At 34.4% G+C, this 15,260-nt stretch overlaps 1 protein-coding gene across 6 annotated transcripts in view; it reads left to right on the forward strand.

The window, feature by feature from the left end:
* LOC145294092 (uncharacterized) overlaps positions 1 to 15,260 on the forward strand; it is a 118,022-nt gene that overhangs the window by 63,679 nt on the left and 39,083 nt on the right. For 4 of the 6 annotated variants that reach the window (XM_080141157.1, XM_080141159.1, XM_080141156.1 and 1 more), the window contains one exon: positions 974 to 1,011. The exons of the other annotated variants lie outside the window; for them this stretch is intronic. The gene's annotated coding sequence lies outside the window, so the exon portion shown is untranslated. The remainder of the gene's footprint in view (positions 1 to 973; positions 1,012 to 15,260) is intronic. 6 annotated transcript variants of the gene reach the window in all.

A 15,260-nucleotide genomic window follows, 5' to 3' on the forward strand; every position in this document is an offset into this window, starting at 1 on the left:
AATGTCTTGCTTGTTATATCTGCGACAATATCCATTATTAATTTTGAGAAAATTCCCGTTTCAAATGGTAGACGTGACAGATCGATTCAAAGCATGCTCGATGATGGAGCGGAAATTGAATGGCTGTGTGGGGCCTCGAAGCAAATGTAAGGAAGGGGTTTGACATTTTCTTTTGTTTTTCTTTATAAACAATTTTTTGTATATATAATATATATACATATATATATATATATATATATATATATTTTATTTTTTAGTTTATAACTTGTTGTTTTAGCGTAAGCTTTTTTTATTTTGTATATTCTGTCTTTTGTTGTCTTTCTTTTTTTTTTTTCTGTCGCAGACATAACAAGACATTTGTATTAAATATAACTGAATAAGTATATGTATATATAGACATGTATGTATTTATTGATTTGTAAATCGCCACTTGGCTTTGTCTTCTTCCAACAACGACTGTCTCATTCCTTGCATTGTGATAGCCTTCTAATTCTCTACTACATAAAATTTATATATTTAACATTTCGCCTTAATTTCGAGACTTAGTCAAAATGATTGATTTGAAGAAATAACATAAGTACAATATTTGTAAATATTTAGTGCATTTGACGTGAAAAGGTTTTTTGTCTTTTTTTTTTTGCAAGTACACTAAATTTGTATGCTTACACTTGCTTTATAACTAATGTTTTAAATGTTTTCTAAATCTTTTTCTATCTTTTCTCTTTATTTAATTATTCATCTAAAACTAATTAAATCTTATATAAAATGCCCTCGTCTGTCATGCGCCCTTGTCTCCTTTCTTTCTATGGCTCCTTCTGTATCTTTCTTTACTGTAGCTCTTCTCTCTCATTCTCTATTCTTTTTGTAGCCCCTTCTCTTTTTTTCTCTCTCCTTTACTCCTTCCCTTTCACTTTTTCTCACAGTTGTCTGATTTTTTTTTATTTTTATTTTTTTATCCAAATTAATATTTTAGGAACACCTTGCATGCAATCCTGAACAGTGTTTATATTTGTAAGTATTTTATTAAAATAAAATTAACAATTCAAGTTCAAACTTTTTTTTTTTTTTTTTTTTTTTTTTGCTTTAGCTTATTTTCTTTAATTTAAAAATTGCTTTCTTTAATATTTTTAACCTTTTTATTGCTATTTGCTTTCTTTCTCGCTCATAACATTATTTCTATTAGTTTTATTTTTTTAATCAATTTTCGCATTAGCTTTTTTTTTTATCTTGTTTTTTATCTTGTTTTATTTGAATTTGGTAAAAAATCTTTATGTATTCATTTTTATGCAGACCATTATCCTCTTCATAATTGTTGGTCAACTCATCCTTTGGCCTTCTTCAGATGGTAAACTGTGAGGAGGATAGGAATCCTGAGTCTTGTAACTGTACCCCCAGTAATTATTGCTTTCCATAGTTGTTCTCACCACGTTTTGGCCGACTAATCCTCTGGCCTTCTTTGGTTAGGTATTCTGTCAAGTTTAGCCATCTGAACAAGGCCAAAGGATGAGTTAACCGAAACCTGGTGGAACAACAACCATGAAGATAACGATAAGTCCCCACCTCCCCCCAAAAAATGGATGCACAAATTTTGAAGTCTGATCTCCAAGGATTCCAAAAAATGTCTTGTTTAGATGATAGTTCTTGCTTGCTTTTTTTCCTTTGCTTTGCAATTCTCTTCCATTTTCATTTTTTTTTTATATTCTTTACATTGTGTTTAACAATAAATGTCAATTAATATCTTTCAATTTTTGTTGGAATATTTAAAAAATCTTAATCTACAAATTATTTTATCTCTTTTGTTCCTCATCTCGTAAAGTCTAAAAAAGAAATTCCTTTGTACACTGTGACGCTCCGATGCTTCAAATTTTTTATTTTAACGACAGTAGTGTCTTTGAAAAATGCTTAGAACAACATCTACAATTAACATAAAGAGTCCCCGTTTTGTCTTGAAAGACAAGATACCCCTTGTAAGGGTGCCTGCATGTATAATTGTGAAGCAAAGGCTGTGAGATCTCCAACCACACCTTTCCTGAATTGATTCCAGTGACAAGAAGTCCAGAATGACTGCAATTTCGCTTGGACGGAGGAATTTTCAACCTCACAACCACGTGCTAAAATCAAAACCACCTTGTGCGAGAACTACAATATGCTGACGATAACGCCACTCCAGGTCAGACGGCAGAGGACCTGCAGTCGTTAGCAGATGTATATAATTCTTAACATGAAAAGGTTGGGATGCAGGTCAACACGGACAAGACCCTCGTCTAACATCTGTCAGGACAGACGCTCCCAGCCCTTAATATCACAATTAGCAATCAACCACTAGAGGAGATAGATCAATTCTCTTATCTTGGAAGCATTTTAACATCTCCTACATGCAAGAAGGACGTGGAGAACAGAATAAGGGCAGCCCATTCCGCCTTTGGACGACTCAACTGCCGCGTATTTAACAACCGCGCACTTACAATGACCACAAAGATAATGGTGTTCCGGGCAGCTGTCCTCTCCATGCTCCTGTACGCCTGTGAAACGTGGACACTATACAGAAGTGAAGTAAAACATTTGGAACGCTTCCAACAAACAAAATTAAGGCAAATTATGAAAATACTCTGGCAGTCATACCCCCAACTGAGATACTGGAATGTGCCAAAATGACAAGTGTTGAGGCCACTATTAACCGCCACCGCCTCCGCTGGACAGGCCACGTCCACAGAATGCAAAATTCAAGGTTCCCAAGAGAATGATGTACGGAGAACTGGCAAAAGAACCAGACCATGGGGAGCACCAAAAATGCGCTACAAAGACCAGCTGAAGCACACTCTGGCAGCAACTGACATCGACCACTCCTCGTGGGAAGAGGCTGCCAGGGACAGGAAGGCGTGGAGGAATGTTGTACATTGTGGCAGTGCTTACTTTGAGGAGGAAAGGAGAGAAGGGAAGAGGCTGGGAGAAGAAGGGAGCGAGAGCAAACCCATCTCTGTACCTTCCCCTGTGAGCACTGTCCGCGGCTCTTCCGCTATAGAATCTGGCTGTACAGCCATGTATCACATAGGCACCCACCCACCTGACGATGGGACCCAATGCTCTGATACGAGTAGGAGCCGACGATTATTCAGACAGTAGCATCTTAGAAAAGTGCCAAGAACATCGCTAGCAATTAATGTTATCAAATCGTCAAAAAAAAAAAACAGATGAAAACATGAATATTATGAATGGGTCACCTGTTAGCAAGTGCTAACTTAATGGGATTTTGTTATTTCACCATGTATATTTTCTTCTGGTTGACTTTTTTTTTTTGTTTCTTTCCTTCTCTTCAGACCCTTTTCTTCTGTTCTCTTCCCATGGTCTGGTTCCTTATTCTTTAATAGAATAAGTAGATCACGACACCAAAACTTTTTTTTTTTTTTTTTTTTTTTTTACAGTGATCACCACTTATCAAGGCCCGGAAGCCACTCAGGGATAAGGGTTATTGCAAGTACATTACGTTAGTGTGGAGATTTGAAGTTTTTACTTAAGGGGGCAGTTCATTAGGAATTTGTTAACGTTGGACTTGAACACATCCAAGTTGTAGTCCGGTGGGAAGCAGGCAGACAGAAGAGTTCCACAGGCGTGCAGTTCTAAGAAAGAAGCTTTGTTCATGGAATCCGCGTTTTGATTTAGGCACAGATAAAGAGTGGGGGAAACTTTTGACTGGATTCAGCTAGACGGGTGTTTTTCGTGAAAGATTGGCGAGGGGGGACCAGAGATTGGAGTTCAGACGAGCACCTGCCATGGAAATAACGATAAAACAAGGATAGGCTCGCACCGTCTCTTCTGTGGGAGAGAGGTTGCAGGGTAGAGAAAAGGGCATCCCCCACTAAGCCACGAAGTCTATTTTGTACTCTGTCAAGGCAGGATAGGCTGTTTTTAGCAGCTCCTGCCCAGATATGGCAACAGTATTCCATCCTTGGACGTACTTGGCTTGTTTATACACAACTTTGTTTTATTTCAACACAATGACTTGTATAGAAAGAGAGGAGTGGGTGGCGAAAGTTTTGAGTGATGGCATCGGCAACTTGGTCGGCTCTCTCCCTTCATTCTCCTTTTTTCCCTGGTTTGGCATCTGTTTATATTGACAATTTCTCAGTCAGGAATTTTGCTTGATATTCTTAATCTTTCTGTAGTTTTTGATTCTCGTTTGGAACGTTCCTTTGTTTTAGAACTTTGTCAAGAATCCTGTGTTTGTGTGTGCGCGTGCGCAACCAGCTGGCGTTGCCAAGCTCAATATGCAACATCTTGACCGCTGTAGCAGATTGTACATGATCTGTGTTCATTCGGGACGTTGTGGGTTCTATGGGAGGAGGTTGCTCAACCCATCCTGGGTGAATGTTGCTTCAAATATTAAAACGTGTTAATAAGTAATGCCTCTTTACAATTTATTTTTTTGCTTCTACGAGCTTCTCCCTTTTCAATTATCTTAATTCAACCAAAAAACATCACAAAGAACATGTGCAGGATTGATGTAATACAGATGAAATTCTGTTGAAATATTTCATTAAATAGTTCCCAAAAGTACCTTAATTCCTTTATTTTCTTTATCTATGATGATACTGGTCTATCATTTTCAAAGATGACTGCGATCATGTAATCGTTTTGTGGGTCTGAAGATGGCTTGTCAGTCGGATCTGAACTCTGAAATATTTCCCTGCATATAGGATGATTTTGTAGCAAAGACACTGACTGCACTGTCTTTTTGAGTAGCACATTTTCTCTTGTGTTCCTGCATTGTATGCAGATTCAGCAATCCTGGTCTTTTGATTCATCTGATTAAAAATGTCTTACAGTTGTTTCAAAAATATATTCTATTAACAAATATCTCACTGCTCAACTCCCTACATTAGTGTCCCTGTAGCTTTGGTCTTAAATAGTAGCTCCTTACAACTGAAATGAAAATCAGTAAAAAGAAAAAAAAAAAAACCCTTTTCATCACCAACGCTTGGATCTTCATTTGGTCCTAACTGAAATGAATGGCTCTCTCTCTCTCTCCTTGAGGAAACCTCCCACTTTGATAAGCTTTTATAATAAAGTCAATCATAACTTCAGACCTGAAATGGAAGACTTATATCAAATCTGTGGTTAAGGTTACTGGGAAAATGGTTGGTTTATTCTACTGCTCCAAAAAATATCTCCTGACACAAGCCTCTACCTGTACAAGAGGCAAATGCATCTAAAGATGAAGTACTATCGCCTATCTGGAGATATGTTCCACTCAGAGGTCTGTTTCCTGCCTTGACAAAGTACAAGACCTACTTCGCTATCTACTGGGATATGTTCTCTTTTCTTCCCTACAGCATATTTCTTAAGGAAGAGATGTTACTAGTCTTTCTCTATTCTATCGTTTTCATGTCTGTGTGCCTTAAACTAAATGGAATTTCCATTAGCAGATTAAAAAAAAAAAAACAACCGTTTGTGGAACGCAATGCTATGGGGCTGCTTAGCTGACTACATGGTCGTTTACAAGTCTAATGTAAACAAATTCCTGTTGAGGTATCTTAAATAATAAAATTCTGCCCCGTTTCAGTCATCATTACCAATCCTCACAATGTTTCACCATCCACTCATTAACCCTTATACTCGAGTGGCTTTTGGTTTTGATAAATGGGGATGGCACTTCTATATTATGACAAAAAAATATTTATCGGAAACTTTTTCATTAATAATCATTTTTCAGCCTTATCATTTATCGTAATTTTTGGATATGTTACTATTTGCGACATGACAATTACTTTAGGTACCATTTTGTTTTACTTGAAATTCAATATTTTTTTGTTATAATATAGAAGCACCAATGGTGATTATTAGTACAAAAAATACCAAAAAATTGATCTAGTTTTTGAAATTTTTCCCTAATACTATTGACAAATCTATTATATAAAAGGCAAAATGTGTGTCTGAAAAACTTCCGACAGATGTGTCAGGACGTGACAAAATCGGTATCGTTTTAAAGCTCTCTCTCTCTCGGATGATAAATATCGAAAAATTGGCAAAAACATTAATTCCTTCACCCTCAACTGGGCAGTTTTCTACAAGGAGGGGGTCGTTTTTTTATTTTTGCAAGTCATTGTTTACGTTGGATTAACTACTCTTAATTCGAATGCTCATGACTTCCGGTTTCGCGATGGACGCATTAGCTAAGTTTTTTTTTTCTTCTTTTCCTCCTTCGTATTACGGGTTCGAGCCTACCTGCCTACTAGCACTTTTTTTTTTCTTAACACTTCTCTCCACCCTTGGGGTTCCTTATTGCAAAATCTCTCCACACCTGAGCAATGCCAGATACCCCCACTAGTTGATAAAGGAGAAATGTATATATATTTAAGAAATTAAGTTTTTTTTTTTTTTTTTTTTTTTTTAATACTTCAATTTTAAACAAATAGTTTTATTTGACTTTTCATATAATGCAACAAGTGCTCGTCATGCGCCTACAACCACACAAAACCACTGTCACTATTTGAACATTTAGTTGCTCTGTGAATCTGCTTTTTATTTTATTTTTGTTGGGGGGAATGTTTTTTCTCCAAATTAAAAGTAATCATTAAATAAGAAATGAAAAAAATTATTTACTTAATGGTCGTCTTAAAGTCCAATGTAAACAAATTCTTGTTGTGCCATCCTGTTAAATCAGATTCTAGCCAATTTCCATCATTAATGATCACTACACTCACACTCATTAACCCTTATCCTTAAGTGGCCTTCAGAAATGGTGAGTGAATTGTAAAAAAAAAAAAAAATTTCAAGAAAATTAGATTTTTTAAAATTTAAAACTTGTGTTTTTATGATTCCTTTTAATTTCCAAATTTGATCAATGGCAAAGTATGGAATAAAAATGGTCATCAGAGTTGGAAGGGAGCGAATCCATTGGAAACTTTCTAGTCAAGCAAAAATCCACAATTTATTTTTAGATATCTTTATCTCAATGGGAAGTTCAGTCACACCTTTAAGTTAAATCCTATTTTCAGTAAACATGCCGATTTAAATAGATACATCTTAAAAATGAATCTGTTCCAGTTTCATGAACTAAAAACGATCAATAAATAATAAATGGCTTTGAGAGAAATAGACAAAATAGAAATTTGGATAAAATGTATGTAAATATATTTCTATATTCAACTCTGCATGAATAAATCAAAATTATGATAAAAATATTAAAACACAATTTGTTTTTCTAGGTTTCTTCCTTCATTAAAAAAAAATTTTGGTGTAACAGAAAAATTAGCCCCCTCCCTCCTCCAATCCATTTCTACTCTATTTCTACCACTAACTATTAATACACTGTTTCAGTGACCACTGTACACTCATTAATCTTTATCCTCGAGTGGCCTTTGGGCTTTGATAAATGATGATTCCCATGTGAAAAGAAATCCTTTCGTCTTTGAAAGAGCAGATTTAGTTTGCTAGTAAACTTTAATCTGAATCAAACCCCCATGACAAGTTTTAAAGGGTGGGGGTAAAATAGGTTCAAATATTGCTAACAAAATAAGATTAATTTTACATAAAATTGTATGAAATAAGATTAAAAATAACACCAAATCGAATTTAAGTTTTTCAACTGATGAGCTTGTTTTCCTTGAACAGAACTCTGACATCATTTGACAATAGCAGTTCAGGATTTTTTTTTGTGGTTTTTCTGAATCCAAGTAGGAAAGAACAAAAACAAAACAAATTGAAATATTTCACTCGCTTGTATACAAATAAAATTGGCATTACGACTTTTTTTCTTGTTGAAAGCTTTCCAAACATGACTATAATTACAAAACAATGTTTTGCATACTCTCATTTTCTCCAAATGTTACTCCCTTTCTCCAGCACAAGTATAGCAGGGGGAGGAAACTTTCATTGTACACGCGAATACCAAAGGTCACAAATGTCATGGGAATTGTTAGGTCGACTCCAACACATTTCCAAGAATCATTCAATGGCTGTTTTCACCATGAAAAACTTTCAACATGGACAACTTTTCATTTTATACTTCAAACAATTTCAGTTTTACAAAATTATGCGGTGGATTTGCACTTTTTTTAGGAAAACAAAAATAAAGAAAAATTTCTATGGTGTACCTACTCGTCACGGCATGAAGGTGTTATATCACAAAAATTGATCAAGTATTTTCTTTTTAAATTTAAGAAAATCAAATTTTTACGATTTTTAGCAATTAAGTATTGTTAGCAACCACTGATGAGACCTTGATTCTGTAAAGGGGGGGGGGATAACCAGGGATGAATTTCTAATTCAATCAAATATGGTGACGGGCTTCTCGAGCAAGTCATAAAATTTGATTTTCTTAACAAAAAACTAGTTGATCAAATATGATTTTTGGAATATGCCATGTTCGTTTTGTGATGGGTACGAATATAAAAACTTTTCTGCATTTTCTGGACTTAAAATTTTCATTGCAAGTGTAAATCTAAATACTAGATATGTTTGCCTTTTATGGTATTTCTTGGTTAAAAATAAAATTATTTACATTTGACAAACAAGGCAATAGCTGTAAGGAAACTAATAAAAGCATTATAAGTGTTATTTTTAATTTTAATATTTCTGAACCTATCCCCCCCCACACACACACACACAATTTTTCCTTTTTCAAAAATTGAGTGAATATGAAAGGTTTATGAAAAACTGAATATTTTCAACTTTGTAAAATATTCATTTTTTTTTTTTTTTTCATCCTACAAATTGTTTTGCACGTTGGTGAAATTGTTCAAAGTTCAGTGACCTCGTAACTTTCACTTCCCTTATTTTGTTCTTTAATACTCATATTTCATGAGCAGTCTTTCTGAGAAAGAGGGAAGAATTGCTGTTTTCTGTGTCACTTCTATCCATTTAACACTGTTGGCTATTTTTTTTGACCTTCCAGTAGTATTTTTTTATAGCTCCTTATATCATGTGACTTCATGTCTTGTCTGGAGCAATTTCTATAATAAAAAGAAAAAAGTCTCTGTCTAAAGAGGCAGTTGTGTGCAAGGAAGCAAAACTCTGTCACTTAAGTAGATTTGAATTCAACAGTGATGTTGTCAAGCTGTTACTATAGCTAATTAACAAAAAAAAAAAAAAAATAGCAATAACAAAATTACATTGTTGTTGCGCCGATTTAATTGGAATCGGAAAAATTTGTGCCTATTTTCCGATGTCAAAAACGATTTTCATTTGTGTTCTTTTATGTTTAGAAAATCGTATGTACTTATTTCATGGGTTTTGCAGTAACTTTCTCCAAAGAACAACTCTATATTAGAAATTTCAAAGAATCTGAATCAGGAATTGTATCTGAATCGAGAGTTTAGAACAAAATCAGTGAAAATATTGGAATTGTTTCATCACTAATTTACGGTTCTAGGTTCAATCCTTGGCTTGGGAGAGATGCTAGTCTAGAGGCACTGATGAATTGTGATACAACGAAACAGGACTGTATGTCGATGACTACAAATATATTTTAAGCCCCCCTCTTTGGGTAGAGCACTGTTGTAAATAATCTCACCCGCTACTTAATTGGCTGAAAATGCAAATCTCGTTGTTTGTTTGTTTGTTTACGAACAGGCGATTTGAGCACTATAAAAGTGGTGGCGGGTGTCTATCTAAATAGACATTCCGACGAGTTATTTACGGGCGTCGATTCCATGGTCGAGCGGGAGAACTGCAGACTGTCAACACGACGGTTCTAGGTTTAATCCTTGGCTTGGGAGAGATGCTACTCTAGCGGCACTGATGAGTTGTGATACAACGAAACAGGACTGTATGTCGATGACTACAAATATATATATATAAATATATATATATATATATATATATATATATATATAATTAGTATGTGTTAAGTATGTTTATATATTTGTATGTACGTGATTCACTCTGAAACTAAATAACTGATCACTATGAATTTTGGAACACAGTTGCTAAGTGTAAAGGATCAAAATGTAAGCTATGTTTAGTTTTATGTAAAAAGAGGTAGAAACAATTTGTAAAAATTCAGTTCCCTCTGATTTTTGTGAATTTTTAACAGCAGCTATTAGCCATCATTTAATAAATATTCCTCAAATCTCAGTTTCTTTGAAGTATTTCAAAGGTTTCTAAGGGAATAATATGGGTGCATACACCCCAGTTGAAAATTCAAATATTTCAGATTTGCATTAAATTAAATTCATAATCATTAGACACTAATTAAAGCAAAATCACTTGAATTTCAAATTTCGTACATTCTAGAGGTTTTCTACAATCAAAATAATTGGATTTTGATCAAAATTAGATAAGTTTCTAGACATAATGTTTAGTATCATGTTGATTTTAATTTTAATACATAAGGCATAAAAGTGGTGCAAAACTTATTTTAAGAGAATTCAATTTTCAATAGATGTAATTTTAAACTTTTTTAGTAACTTTTTTTTTTCTCCTTTGCATTGTTCTGACATTTCTTTGAAAATTTGTTCATTAAAAATAACTATTCGGGAATATATTTTACCAGCTGGCACTCCCAGCATTGTCCGGATATCAATAAAGACCCTATGCGTTCTCTTGCTCCCAGCTCTGAACCCCATGTTAATGTTTAATGTTTTACTATTTATGCATGTCTGGTGCAAATTCAAATTCCATAATATTAGTGTAAAGATTAACACAAAATGGATGCTATTCTTGGATTCTTGTCAAATTTTACCCAAAGTTCTTCAATTTTTGGTATAGCACCTTATTTTCAATTGAATCCCTTAGAAAGGCAGAGATTCTACATTAATAATAATGTAGGATCTTAGCCTTTCTAAGGCTAATAATAATACGGCTGTGACAACAGCATATTCTTTTCATTGTTTGGACTCTGAGTATATATCCGTTAATATTTTGTTTTTATATAGATACTTTATATGTGGTTCTCAGTTGATAAAGTGTCTGATATATACCAGAGAGTCAAAAGAATGAAAAAAACATTCTGCTGTCACAGCCCTAATTATTATAGATTGTATTATTTGAACTAATGTTCTCATCTTGGACGTTATTTTTCTGATGTTTCGGCTGATGTAAACTCCAATCTTCAGGTGCATCTTGTCAAACTTGGGAATCTACTCTTATGGGACGAAGAAAAAGATGATGTAGAAAGAAAAGTGAAGAATAAAATAACTGAAAGAAGCAGCACATATGTTGAACAATGACTTCCTAAGTATATAATTTAATGCAACATGGAAACTGTTATATCTAATAGATTAGAAAACTATTAATAATATATATTGTAATAGAAATGTTCATCTATGACAAGGACCATCTGGTCATCCTGGAAGGATGATGGATGACATGTTGAATTGTGAAGCAAGGGTTGCATAATATCTAACCACTACTCTCCTAGGTCCGCACTGTTTGATTCCAGTGGCAAGAAGTCCAAGAGGAATGGATATAATGCAGAGAATGCATACAGCACCTGGTGTTTCCAAATGGTCACTCATTTTAGTACTGACCAGGCTCAACGATGCTTAACTTTGATCCAACGGGAACTGGTGTGTCAGTATGATGTTGTATAATATAATACCATATGGTAAAAAGTAGTAAGCTGTATATCAAGACCAGAATAGGTTTAAGGTTCCTAAAAATGGAGGTTCATGGTTCAATCCTCAGTGCGGATATACTAAGAATATAATTACGAATTCTAGCTCCATAGTTTAAAGGGTTCCATTCAAAATTTTGTCGGCAACATGTTATATATATTAGCACAGCCAGACATTGCTAATTTACTGAAGCGTTTTTTTTTGTTTTCTCCCTACTCCAAACAAGGCACAGTGCCACTTTGAACTACGTGGCTACTATCGGAGACACAAGTTGCAGGGATATTATGAAGGGAGATGAGCAGCAAGATGTCTGTTTACGTTACACTTGAACTTGTCAGTATAGTTGGGGAAAACAGAATCCCGGGAGGAAGTTTCAAAGTCTAGCAGTTCTGGAGAAGAAACTATTGGAGTTCAGAAGGCTTCCTTACACCTACGGATCTCTGTGTAGGCATGGGATTTAGCTGTTTGTCGGGGGTATTTACATTGAGGGGGGCACAAGTGCTTGTAGTTCGTCAGAGCATTCACCATTCAAATACTTGTAGAACAGGCAGAGGGACGCAACATCTCGTCGATGGGACAGAGGCTCCTCGATGTTATGAAATAGAAAACATCCAGAGAAAATGTTTTAATGAAGAGGAATGTTAGAAAATAATACAATTAGTTTGAAACGTTTGGAATTTGGGAAAATTGAATGCGTGCTAAATATGTATCAGGAATTTTAACTTGGTAAAATAGAATTTAGATCAAATGGGGATTGTGTTAGTGGCCTGAGTGGTGACATCAGGAAATTAAATGAAGGAAGAGTTTGATTTATATACACGGTTAGGCAGTCAGTCAAAGAACAGACCAATTAGCAATTCAAGTCCGAGTGTTTGACAGTCGTGGAATCATTCAGCTGGAAAGATAGTGGGATGTAATCACCAAAAAACGACATACACTCAGAGCAAAAGAAATCGCAACCATGAATAAATGTTAAATGTGTGAAATATAATTGGGTTGGTATGAGTTTTTGGAGGAGAAAATAGTTTGCATTTTCAAGAGCATGTTCAGAACAATACATCAATACGTTGCAACTACAAAAAGGTATGTTCTTCCTTTTGTCTGGTGCCAAGCAGACGATGTTTATTTGTCCTGTGAGGAACTGTTTATAAACTGTTAAATGTGCCCTCGGAACCGTATCTATATGAGTAATGTGTAAACACTCTCTCTCTCTCTCTCTCTCACTCACTCACACACGATGCGTGGTCTCAGCAATAACAAGTGCAGGTTCTGCCACACAGAAGTAGTGTGAGCCACCTGATATCCAGTTAGGAGACGGCTATTATACAATGTGACACAATGGAGTGTGTAAATATCTCCACTGGAAAATCTGTAAAAACTTTAATATCCAATGCAGTAAAAAGTCTTGGTAACATGTTTACCAGAAAAAAACAGTTGGAAATAAGTCATACACCATCCACTATGACTACAAAATTCCTACAGCTACATACCTAGAAAATGGGGCTATTAAGCCTGATATAGTGATATGGGACAAGGAGAATGTAGCAATCCTAGTTGAAGTCAGCATCCCTAATGATGCTGGCCTTAACAAAATACCAAAGACTTATGTACAACATGAAAAGAAACTGGAATCTTACGAGTCATTATCGGAGCAACCGGGCTAATGAAAAAGAATTTCAAAAACTATTTGGCGAATATACTCGGTGAACCAAGTGCAAAAGAAATGCAAGCAATAGAACTTAAAGGGACGGTTAGAATCTTAAAAAGATCCCTCGGTTGGAGTAACTAAACTAATGGGAGAATGCTTGGCATCTGGTAGAATGCCCCATCCCCAGCAAAAACAAAGTGATAAGAAAATTAAAGTAAGAGATGAACATTATACACACTAAATGGTCACATATATTGATAAATACATACACTCAACACACTAGAAATGTATAAACACATGTATACACATTTTAACCCTTATCCTCGAGTGGCTCCTGGGCCTTGATAAGTGGTGACCCCCATGTAAAAAAAAAAAAAACCAACAAAAAAAAAAAACACTCGAAATAGATAACGCATGTAGATGAAGGTTGGAGGTTACATCGTTCAAAACATGGAAAACATCATTCAAAATGGAGAACAGTAGTCAGAATAATACAAGTTATCAATCCCCTTAAAAATTCTGAAACAAAATGTTAATAAATAAGGAATTAAAAAAAAAAAAATTTTCTTGTTCAAATTGATGTGAAAAAATTTTTTTACATACTTTAATCCAAAATTAAAAAAAATTTTTTTTTTTTTTTTTTTTTTTTTTTTAAATTCAAATCTCTCCAGACAAGGCATTGAAGCGATCTAATGCAAAAATCTAACAAAAAAAAAAAAAAAACTGAAAAAAACTGGCCAGCAATAAATGTTTGATACATAGATTCTGACTTGACCTTCTGTCAGAAACCTTGCTCATGGAATGTGAGGACTAAAGGACAAAATTAAAGGTTCACTTGCTACTTTCTCTTAGAACATTTTGAATCTTTTGAAAATTGCCTTAACGGGTTTATTTAATTTGCCGTAACGGGTTTTTTTTTTGTTGTCCATCTGGTTGAATTCCACAATAACTTTTTGCCATTGTTCCAGAGAAAAATTAAAAAAAAAAAAAAAAAAAAAAAAAAAAAAGTTTTAATTATCCTAAAGCAATTCCCCCCCCCCCGTCCTCATAAAAAAATGCTTTTCTTTTTATGATTGTGAAATAGAAAAGATATAATTAAATGTTTTATAAATATTTATTTTTCTCTATTCAATCTTTACTGTCATCTATGTTACCGTTTGGTCACCGGTTTCATTATTATTACTGTTCTTTTTTTGTTTTTGTTTTTTTTCCTTGTTAGCTATCTTCTCGATTAACCTCCACCTCAATATTACACAGAACTTTTATGCAAGTGAAGCAATATTAATATACAGATGGAATTCTATCAAATATTTCATTTGATAGTTCTTAAAAAAATCTTTTTAAGTCGCTATTTTTATTTTATATATTTTTATTTAATTTTTATTTTTTATTAAATCACTGTGAATCAAAACTTAAACCTAAAATAAACAACGCAACAGAACAAAACTGCCTTCTTCCATAATATCTCGCCTGTCTGTTTATGTTTGTATGTCTGCCTGAAACTTTCAACTGAGGCGACGGATTTTCATGAAATTGGTACCATTTTGAAGCTCGATCCTTCGGATGACAAATATCGAAAAATTGGCTAAAAACATTAATTACTTCAGCCTCAACTGGGCACTTTTCTACAGGGAGGTGTTGCTTTTTTTCGTCGATATTTTCAAGATTCATCCTCTCTTTTCGATTTACTAGACTTAATTTAAACATTTATCACTCACTTCTGGTTTGGCGATGGGTGCAACAGCAAAGATGTCACTTTTTTAAAATAATTTTATTTTGCGTTCTTTGCCTCCTTCGCAGTACGGGTTCAAACCTGCCTGACTATCACTTTTTTTTTTTTTTTTTTTTTTTTTTTTTTTTGCTTAACACACTCCTCCAAACACCCGGCAATCGGGCAATGCTGGGCACCCAGGCTAATCTTATAAAAACATAGGAACACCTACAACACTCTTAACATGCATTCGATAACAAATAATTCTATCACTTTCTTGACTACTATCAATAATAAATAAAACAAAGATGGGTACTAGTGCAGAGAGTGATCCGGACATAAATAA

Source organism: Euprymna scolopes, chromosome 15, assembly GCF_053919585.1.
Source record: "Euprymna scolopes isolate OS-2025 chromosome 15, ASM5391958v1, whole genome shotgun sequence".
Taxonomy (NCBI): domain Eukaryota; kingdom Metazoa; phylum Mollusca; class Cephalopoda; order Sepiida; family Sepiolidae; genus Euprymna; species Euprymna scolopes.